This window comes from Pantherophis guttatus, chromosome 2, assembly GCF_059756535.1.
Source record: "Pantherophis guttatus breed Tessera chromosome 2, ASM5975653v1, whole genome shotgun sequence".
NCBI lineage: Eukaryota > Metazoa > Chordata > Lepidosauria > Squamata > Colubridae > Pantherophis > Pantherophis guttatus.
This window is the reverse complement of record NC_142064.1, coordinates 25,867,968-25,877,476: the sequence shown is the minus strand read 5'-3', so window position 1 is coordinate 25,877,476 and position 9,509 is coordinate 25,867,968. Positions and strand designations below refer to the sequence as shown.

The 9,509-nt window shown below is 37.2% G+C and overlaps 1 long non-coding RNA gene across 1 annotated transcript; it reads left to right on the top strand.

Annotated features, from left to right (window-relative positions):
* The first annotated feature begins 869 nt into the window (after positions 1 to 869).
* LOC132711412 (uncharacterized) lies at positions 870 to 7,697 on the top strand. Its single transcript, XR_009622265.2, has 2 exons — positions 870 to 1,116; positions 7,366 to 7,697. It is a non-coding gene; the product is annotated as an uncharacterized LOC132711412 (long non-coding RNA).
* The last annotated feature ends 1,812 nt before the right edge of the window (positions 7,698 to 9,509 follow it).

Below are 9,509 nucleotides of genomic sequence, written 5' to 3'. Positions count from 1 at the left end.
CTTTACCATGCCAGATACAAGGGAAGTAATATGTCAGTCTTGTTTTCCATTGGAATGAATGGAGATGGCTTGGGATTCTCTCTCAATGGCTGGTGCCCCAGATCCACACTGGTACCGACCAGTGTCTTGTGTAAATAGTTCAGTATTAATCTTTAAAATTCAAGCAGGCTTTTACTTTCCCACCTGGAAAATCAATTACTATTTGCCTAAGTGGTTGCTTTAAAAATTGCAAATAAATTAGTATATCATGAAATACTTATTTTAGAATTCAGGGGAATATTGGTAGATTATGCCATGCGCTTTTTCTAATCGCCTCCTATGTTTTATTCACCACTGAGTACAATTGCCTCAGTGCTTTTTCATTAGACTAGTCTATATTAATCATGTATTGCTAATGTCAAGCACAGGGGAGCAAAGACATTTTCTTAAGCACTTAAAAATATATATAAATAACGAAAGTAGTAAGGATGTAGCTTGACGTTTTCTTGGATCAGAGTCTGCAGAATTAGATCACATATCTCTTAAGGTTTGTCAGATTATTAGAGGGCAAACCTGTAGAATTAAATGTTGCTGAAGACTGTTCTTATTCATTGCCCTGTTTGATGGAAGTATTTTAAGGCTATGCAAATCCCTTGAAAGTAAGCTTTGGAATCCCAAAGGAAGAACCTTTTTTTTTTTTTTTTTGAATTGTTAAACCCATGGTGTCTTTTTCCAGGCAGCTCCCATGATATATGCAAAGATAGCCGGAAGCAGCTGTACAAGTCTGAAAAAAATAGATCTTTCTGCTTTAATGTTTCAAAATGAAATGTTTTCAACGTACTTTTACAGAATATTTTCCACCCAAAGAAAGGGAGCAGCTGCAAATCAAAATATATGAAATATTTCAAATTTTAGACTAGACTGATCATGCTTTGTAATGTGCTGTGGTGGCTTCTTCGCTTTAGTTGGAAACACATCAGCGGTGAAACCCCCCCAGTTCAATCTGGCTCGCCGAACCAGTAGCGCCGGCAGTGGGAGGCTCCACCCACCCGCCAAGACGTCATCACATCCCAGTTTTTTACCATCTGCGAATGCGCAGAAGAGGCGCACTCTCTCGTTCCTGAACCGGTAGCAAAGGTAAGTGGATTTCACCACTGAAACACATACTTTATGTACTGAACTTAAAAAGAAATTCATAGATTGAGTTCACAAAACATAATAGTGGACGATCAGTCTAGAAACCAGGAGACTAGGAATTCTAGTCCTGCTTTAAGTAATTTCTCCCTTATATTTCAGTGAATTAGGAGACATCTGCGTGAGCCACTTCCAAATGTTGCCTTTTTACCCTGGACTTTTTTTAAAAAAATGTTTCAACCTCTTTGCCTAAGGTAACAGTTCTTGCATATTTCCATCAAGATAATCTCCCTTATCTACAGCCGTGATGGTGAACCTATGGCACGGGTGCCACAGGTGGCATGCAGAGCTATCTCTGTGGGCACGCGAGCCGTCGTCCTAGGTCAGCTCCACCGCACACAGGCCTTCCGCCAGCCAGCTGACTGGTCTGTGGAGAAGCGTGTGCATGTGCGGGGGGAACTGGGTGGGGGGGTCATGCTCACATGTGCAGAGGGCCAGAGGGGTCATGCACACATGCACAGGGGGGCTGGGGGGATGCGGCATGTGACTGATACAATTCATCCAGTACTTTCTATAGCTAACAAATGGGGCTGAAGCCTCCTGGGACCAAAAACAGGGCAGGGACGCGGGGGGGCGGAGGCATGTGTGGAGGGGCAGGGAAACACAGGGGGCGGGGCATGTGGGAGGCATTGAATTATGAGTGTGGGCAACGCACTTACTATGACACGCGCATGCTTTTGGCACCCGAGGAAAAAAAGGTTAGCCATCACTGCTCTACAGAATGTCACTGGGCTATTGATCTATTTCAGACCTCATTGAGTTATGTTATTTTTTCTATACGCAGTTCCAGCAATGTTTCTTTATATTCTGCTTTTCCTCCAAGGCAATTTACACTGCACTCCCATCTTTCCTGTCCCCACAATAATAGCAACTTAGTGAGAAAGGTTCTGTTTAGAACGAGTGACTGATACATATTCATCCAGTACTTTCCATAGCTAACAATGGGCTAGAAACTCTCCAGTCCTAGCCCAACACTTCAAACATCACACCAACTTTTAGGTTGTTTGAAAGAGTACATTTGTTGATGTAACTCTGCTCAGCTGTTAAAATCCTTGGGGGGGAAATCCTTCTTTCAGTTTATTTCCACGAGAGCACATTCTTCAGAGATAGTCTGTAGAGATTCTCATTCATCCGGGTCACGGTTGTCTCAAAAGTGCTTTTTCAGGAGACAACTGGACTGACTTGTTTTTTCTTTTGAAGACATTTCGCTTCTCATCCAAGAAGCTTCTTCAGTTCTGGAAGAATAGTGGATAATCCTTCCCTTCCCCACTATCCTGTCAGAGTTGAAGAAGCTTCTTGGATGAGAAGCGAAACGTCTTCAAAAGAAAAAACAAGAAAGTCCAGTTGCCTCCTGAAAAAGCACCTTTGGGACATTTTTCAGAGATATGAGTAAGATTCACCTTTGCCGCAATTCCCAGGTTTTCCAACAACCTAGCAAAGGAAGTCAAGCTATCCCTTTCCACCATCAGATAAACAATTCTCAGCATCAATTCCAAATAGATATTTTGTTAGGAATTTTAAAAGACGTGGCCATGTTTTTAACTGAAGTTTTAAAGTTTATGGTTTATTTTATTTTGATTGTTCATTTTCTATTTGGTGAAATGACAGGATATAAATACAATGAAATAAAATGGATAGGTGAATAAAACGTAAGGGATTTATCCTGACTGACTATATCTTTACTCCACACTTATTTTCTATTGGACTATAGGCTGCAAAGCAGTCCAAAAATAGCTGTACTGTACAAATAGCAGAAGTCAGGTATACATTGGATGCAAATATAACCTTCAAGAGTGGTCTTCATTTCTTGTTTGTTTGGAAAAAATAACACTGGAAAGTTTTAGCAAGCAATGCTTCCAATCCCGAAGAAATGGTGATGCTCTTTTATTGCTGTTGAAAATGCACAATTAAAAAAGAAAGAAGAAAGGGAATGTTCAGACTGTTTAACAGTCTTTTACACTCATAAACATTATGAAGGATTTATTTGTGTTCTGTGTCCAAGGCAATTGGAGCACAATCTTACAGCATGGTTTCATAAGTCAGAGCCTTTAAGAACTTTCATCAGTCAACTTCCCACCATTTTTTATTTTCTTCAAATGTTGACATTACTCACAGAATGGCAAATAGCTTTCAGTCCATGAAAATCTTGTCAACAAATGCATCTATCAAACCCTGGGTTTGAGTTTGAGCAGTGACTTCTGATGGCAGCATCTTATTGGTTGCAAGGTTGCTCTCACACAGAAGTTTCCACAAATCAATGACAATTCTTGTGAGCCTTTCAGAATGCAATTGTCATTCCCTTCTATCTGGGAGCTCCTCCATAACCTTGACATTGTGAATTCCGCCTACCTTTGTCCCGTTTCTTTATTCCTCATAATCATGTTGTTGTTTTTTTAAAAAAGTAATAATTACCAAACTTCTTCATGTATCCATATTCAGAAACAGAATTTGGCCAGAAGCATACACAGAAATCCAAATAATATCTAGTATTATGGTTGTTCATACAGTAATCCAGATGTTTAAACTGAATTTTGTCTATTGAGTCTTTCCCAAAGACCTGGAATAGGCAGATGTTGTTGCTTAATAATATTAAAGGTGTCATGGCAGGATATAAACTGTTCCAAATAAAACTGCCTTTTCCAACCGACTAGTAGTGATTTTGTTTGTGCTAATGGTGTTCAATGGTGCTATTTCAAACTGCACCCAAGGCACCTATTACTATCGCTACCATGTTCGCTTTCTTTTGCCACATTCATTCTACTTCTATTTGTAGGTTTTGCAATTTGCAATTTTCTTTAGTTCTTTCTCTTCTGTTCTGCTGTCTCCAGATACCGCTACGTCCCCTATCCAGACTTTTTTTGTTCTTCTTATCAACAATTGTTAAGTCTTCTTTTCAACCGCAGTTATATCTGGTATGTTATGAAACTTTATTAACCTGTATTCAAAAACCTCACAATATGTTCACTTTTTTCAACAGTACGTTCCCACCAATCTTTAATTTTTACAGATGTTCCAAATAATTATTTTGGCAATTGCGTTATGTCATTGTTTAGTATCGGTTTCTGTGATCTTTAACTGTGAATGTTATTATGATTCATTCCTTGAACAAAGTCCTGTATTCCCAGGGAGGTCTTTCTTGATTTTTTTTTCTTCTTTGCTTTTTTCCTTCTTCAAGCACTTGAAGTGGAAGTCAGTTTCTAGAGAAAAGCAACTGTAGTTTTGCCAGTAAAAGACAATGTTCCACTTACAAAGTTTTAGATCTAAGGAGCAAATTAGAAATCACATAGGATCTAAACCCACCTTTTTAGTGGGTTTAGCTAAAGTATATACTTTATATACTTTGTTTTTCCTCTAGCCAGGTTTTTCCTATGTAACCAAGGTTTTTCTGCAGAAAAAAACCTTTTCTAGCTAGGAAAAACCTAGGAAAAACCTGGCTTGAGGAAAAACACACATAAATCCTATGAAGAAGTAAGAAAATTTATATACTTTATATATATATTATACAGTATATACTTAGACTTATATACCGTGTCACAGTGCTTTCCAGCCCTCTCTAAGCAGTTTACAGAGACAGCATATTGCCCCCAACAATCTGGATCCTCATTTTACCAACCTCGGAAAGATGGAAGGATGAATAAACCGTGAGCTGGTGAGAATCAAACTGCTGGCCATCATTGACAGAGTTAGTTGCTTTTTCAGTGCCATTGTAACTTTGAACAGTCACTAAATGAACTGTTTTAAATCAAGGACTACCTGTATTGTTTCAGGAACAATAGTTTTGTTTGGATTAAACTAACAATTTACAAACCCGACCCAAAGCTTTCTAAGGGAAGTCTTTCCCTGAATATAGATGCCTGCTTCTACCAAGTATACTATTTCTCTCAAGGAGAAAGACAATTCTCTTCCTTCTATTTGTTCAAAATGCAAGCTACCTCCTCACTTCTCCTTCCCAATACTTAAAAACTGAAGTGCTGCCATTGCAGCTTGCCAAATGCAAAGGATGCTAAGGAATTTTCCCAAAGTCAGAGAGAAATGTATATTTCCCCATATTATGATGTTTGGAAACTGTAGCTGAGGGAAATGGGTTGTCTAGAAACATGAAATAATATTTTAAAAATGTAAGCAATGGTCAGTCATCTCTGTTCTAGTTCTGATCATCATTAAGCTTTAGGAGAAGAAAACCTGAACAGGGCAGCCTTATATTTGAAATAATGATCTAAATACTTTCCAAATACCCAAGAATAAAACTTAATTAACTCTAAGTACCTTTTTAAAGCATACAGTTATGATGTAGGTTTATTTCCAGGTGTTTAGGATTAGATCTAAACATAAAATTTGCTTGATCCTTCATCATACATTTAGGCTTGGGGTTTAGATGTAGTTCTAGAACATTTTTACGGTTGTGATTAAAGTACAAGTACAGCACAGTAAAGTACACATTTATTTATTTGAATGGCCACCCATTTTAAACAGAATTCTGGGTGGCTCACAACAACAATAAAACCCAGTAACAATAAAATCAGGAACCATGAAACCGTAAAAATGTAAAAATGAAAGCCTGATGCCTCTGTCACCCTCTTGGGGTGCCTGCCAACCAATTTCAGGTGTCATCATTTGATCCCAGTGCCTGGGTAAAATGCCAGATATTGATATCTTACTGAAGTGTTAAAAAGGATCCTACTAGATCACTAGAGATATAACTAGAGCCAGTTATAGCAGTAGTGGGTTCCACTTACCTTCCCTATCAGTTCGGAACTGTGAGCGCACGCTTGCGCAGAACCTTCTGTGTATGCGCAGAGTGTCCGTGATGACCTCTGGGCGGGTGGGCGGAGCCTCCCGCTGCCACCACTACTGGTTCACCCAAACCGGGGCAAACCGGTAGAAACCCACCACTGAGTTATAGTATATTTGGTGTTAAGGCACTGGGCTAGAAACCATGATATTGATGAGTTCTAGTGTGCCTTAGACACAAAGTCATTTGGGTGACCTTGGAGCAGTTACTATGTCTCATCCTAGGAAAAAGACAATGGCAAACCTCTTCCGAAATCTGGCAAAAAAACAAACAAACAAAAAAAAAAAAACCCAGGGCTTATTCCACACAGCTTCCAAGGGTCAACAATGAATCAAAGGCATAATATCTATCATCTACCCTGTTTTCCCAAAAATAAGGCATCCCCTGATAATAAGCCCAATCGGGCTTTTGAGCACATGGCAATAAGGCCAAGTGCTTATTTCAGGGTTCAAAAAAATATAAGATAGGGTCTTATTTTCGGGAAAACACGGTATCTATCTATCTATCTATCTATCTATCTATCTATCTATCTATCTATCTATCTATCTATCTATCAATATCTTGAAGTACATTTATAGATATATCACAGAGACAGAGAGAATTTAGAAGAATATTCAGGGAAAGTCAAATAATTTAACCAGTTACATTGGTAATTTACTGGTGACTATGACTAGTTGCAAGAGAATGGTAAAAGTGCAAAGGCTGCTCTTTTAAAGAGTTTTCTAGAGAAAACCACTATTTGTGAAGATCTTGGAAAAGTTGAAGTGGGCGAAGCAGAATTTAAGAAATCAGAAGAAGATGCTAGGATAGAGACTGAGCAACCACCAACAAAAGGAACTGAGCTAAAAGCAAAACAGCTGGAAACTGCACTGCCAACAGATTAGGTTAAGGAATTACTCAATCTTGAGTCAAATGAGAAAGCCGAAGTAAAATAATATAGTCAAGTACTAAATGAATTCATTTATCTTGTTTGAATCTTAGTTGCTATTATGGTTACCTCCTATACTGTATTAAAATATACTACCTCTACAAATGTTATTAATGAGCTGTGTAATTGAGCCAACATCTCTAATAGAATGATCCCTTTAATGATCAAGCAAAATGGTCCAAAAGGATTCTTCATCAGTCAGGATGTTGCAAAAAGCTGGAGAAAGCAACACAATCGAGACTGTAAGATAGTTACCAAGTTTGCCATTGAAAGTCACCTTCAAGGCAGTGGCTGTAGAATACATGCTTCAGACAGTGATCTGTGTCAGGTTAATTATGTTATGGGCCAATATGGCCTTCATTATTCTTTATGTCATTGATATTGTTCTTTGTGTTCCACCTTTAGTAACAACTAAATCTGACATCCTGATTTCCACCACCCATGTAATTGCTTTTTCATTCTCTCCATACAGTTAGTTGACTGGGACTTATATGGAAGTTCAAAGAAGATGACAGAATGACTAAGAATAATGGATGATTTAGTCAAGGCAGTTTGGAAAACAAAAGGCAGTCACTTGATGGCAGTAATGAGAAGCACAGAAAGGCTAAGTCAGCTCCTTCGCTTTTCACTCCTCCCTCTCACTGTGCAGACTACAACTTGTGTGTCATGACAGCTTTCTTAATAACCAGCCTTTCCAATAGATGAATCTGGGACTCTTTTGTTCATCTATCAAGCGGTCAGATTCTCTGTATTTGCTTGTCTTGGTGGAATTGTACTTAATAAAGCTGTGATTTCTTTCAGGAACCAGTTCTAGTTTTATTTCCATCCATTCACATTTTCTTGCTGCATGATTTCCACTGAGAAAGCATGCTTTAATTTTGTCTCTGCAGCAAGGTTCATGCCGATGATTTTCCTTGCTGTTCAGTTTCTGACATTTGCAAATCATAAAACTCTGAAGCATGGATAAAATATAAGAATATTGGACTAAATCTTTTTTTATGTAAGAAAAATACTGAAATAGTGAATGTGTCCTGAGCTTTAACTATCTTTAGCAAAACAAGTCACGCTGAGTTTATTTTATGAATTGTGCTGTGGAAGTTCAACATTTTTCAATTTTATATAAATGACAATTTGTGTTATGTTATATTCTAGTAGCAAACACAGAGTGTACTTCAAAAAATATCTCTCTCTCTACACACACACAAACACACAAACACTTTTACTTTATTGATTAGCTCCTGGGCCATATCAAAGTGCAGAGTTCCAGACACAAATTATTATTAAAATCTGATAAAACAATTTAAAATGTAATTGGAATAGAATACGATTTAAAAAGAAATTGGAATAAAATACAATTTAAGGACCCAGATTGTTGGGGGCAATATGCTAATGCTAATGCAATATGCTAATATGCAATATGCTATATGCTATATGTTAACTTTGTAAACCGCTTAGAGAGGGCTGTAAAGCACTAAGAAGTGGTATAGAAGTCTAATTTAAAAAAATACAATTTAAAATGAAATTGGAATAAAATAAAGTTTAACATACATACACACATGTGTTTACATAGATAGATAGATAGATAGATAGATAGATAGATAGATAGATAGATAGATATAATATATATATAAAATAAAAGCTCCTACCAGTGTTCCCAATAATTGTAAAAGATACATAGAAATTGCAAGAAATTTATTTGCAATAATTGCATTCATTTATTTGCAAACTTATGTTCCTAGTCTCATTATTTAGTCACAGTTTTCAGTAACAAATATTGCATTGCATTAAAGCACAAGGAATTCAAGTTATCAATCATCGTAATTCATACTAATCATGATGAATGCTCATATTAGATGTGATGTAACATCTACAGAGATGCAAAGAGAGATGCAAAAAGGAAAAATGTCTCATCTGTGACGAAATGGCAGAAACACCTAGAAATGTGCTTTTGAAGTATATCTCTATATTTAGCAAGGTTCATTAAATGGAAGGCAGTGCTTTTATGAGTAGATCTTAAACCATATATGGTTCTAAAGGTTTAAATACTTCTGAGCTGTGATTTTAAAGAAAAATAAGAGCAGTAGTGTGGCTTTCTGTTTTCAAGGTCTGTGCAAATAAGAAAAAAAATCATCTTCTGCACAGGATATCTAAATCATCAAGTGCAAGTTTCTGCTGTATATCTAAGTATTTTACGTCTACATTTGTGCACTATGCAGTTTGTCATATAAGACAGGAAAAATAAATTAAAATTCAATCCAGAAAAGAAAGACAGATCATCGATAGCAAATCACGCTTAGCCAGTGTGATTCAAGTTCTGGTTCAAAGCCTAACAGTGCTTCTTCATCTGGCACTATTCAATTGTCAACTGTGAATTCCAACTGGCCTCTGCTTTCAGAAAAGATGTTATTAAGAACTGAGTTCAAAGTACTCAACTGCAGTTTTTGATGCATGGCAAAATTCACAGAAACCTAAGTGACTAAGATAAATTTTATTTATGATAGCTGAGGACACCACAATTTATCCTGTAAGAGATTCTTCAAAATGCAGAAATAGTTTAATCATGACAATTGACATAATTTTGCAACAGTGGCAAATATCTGTAGCTCGGGTGTAGGA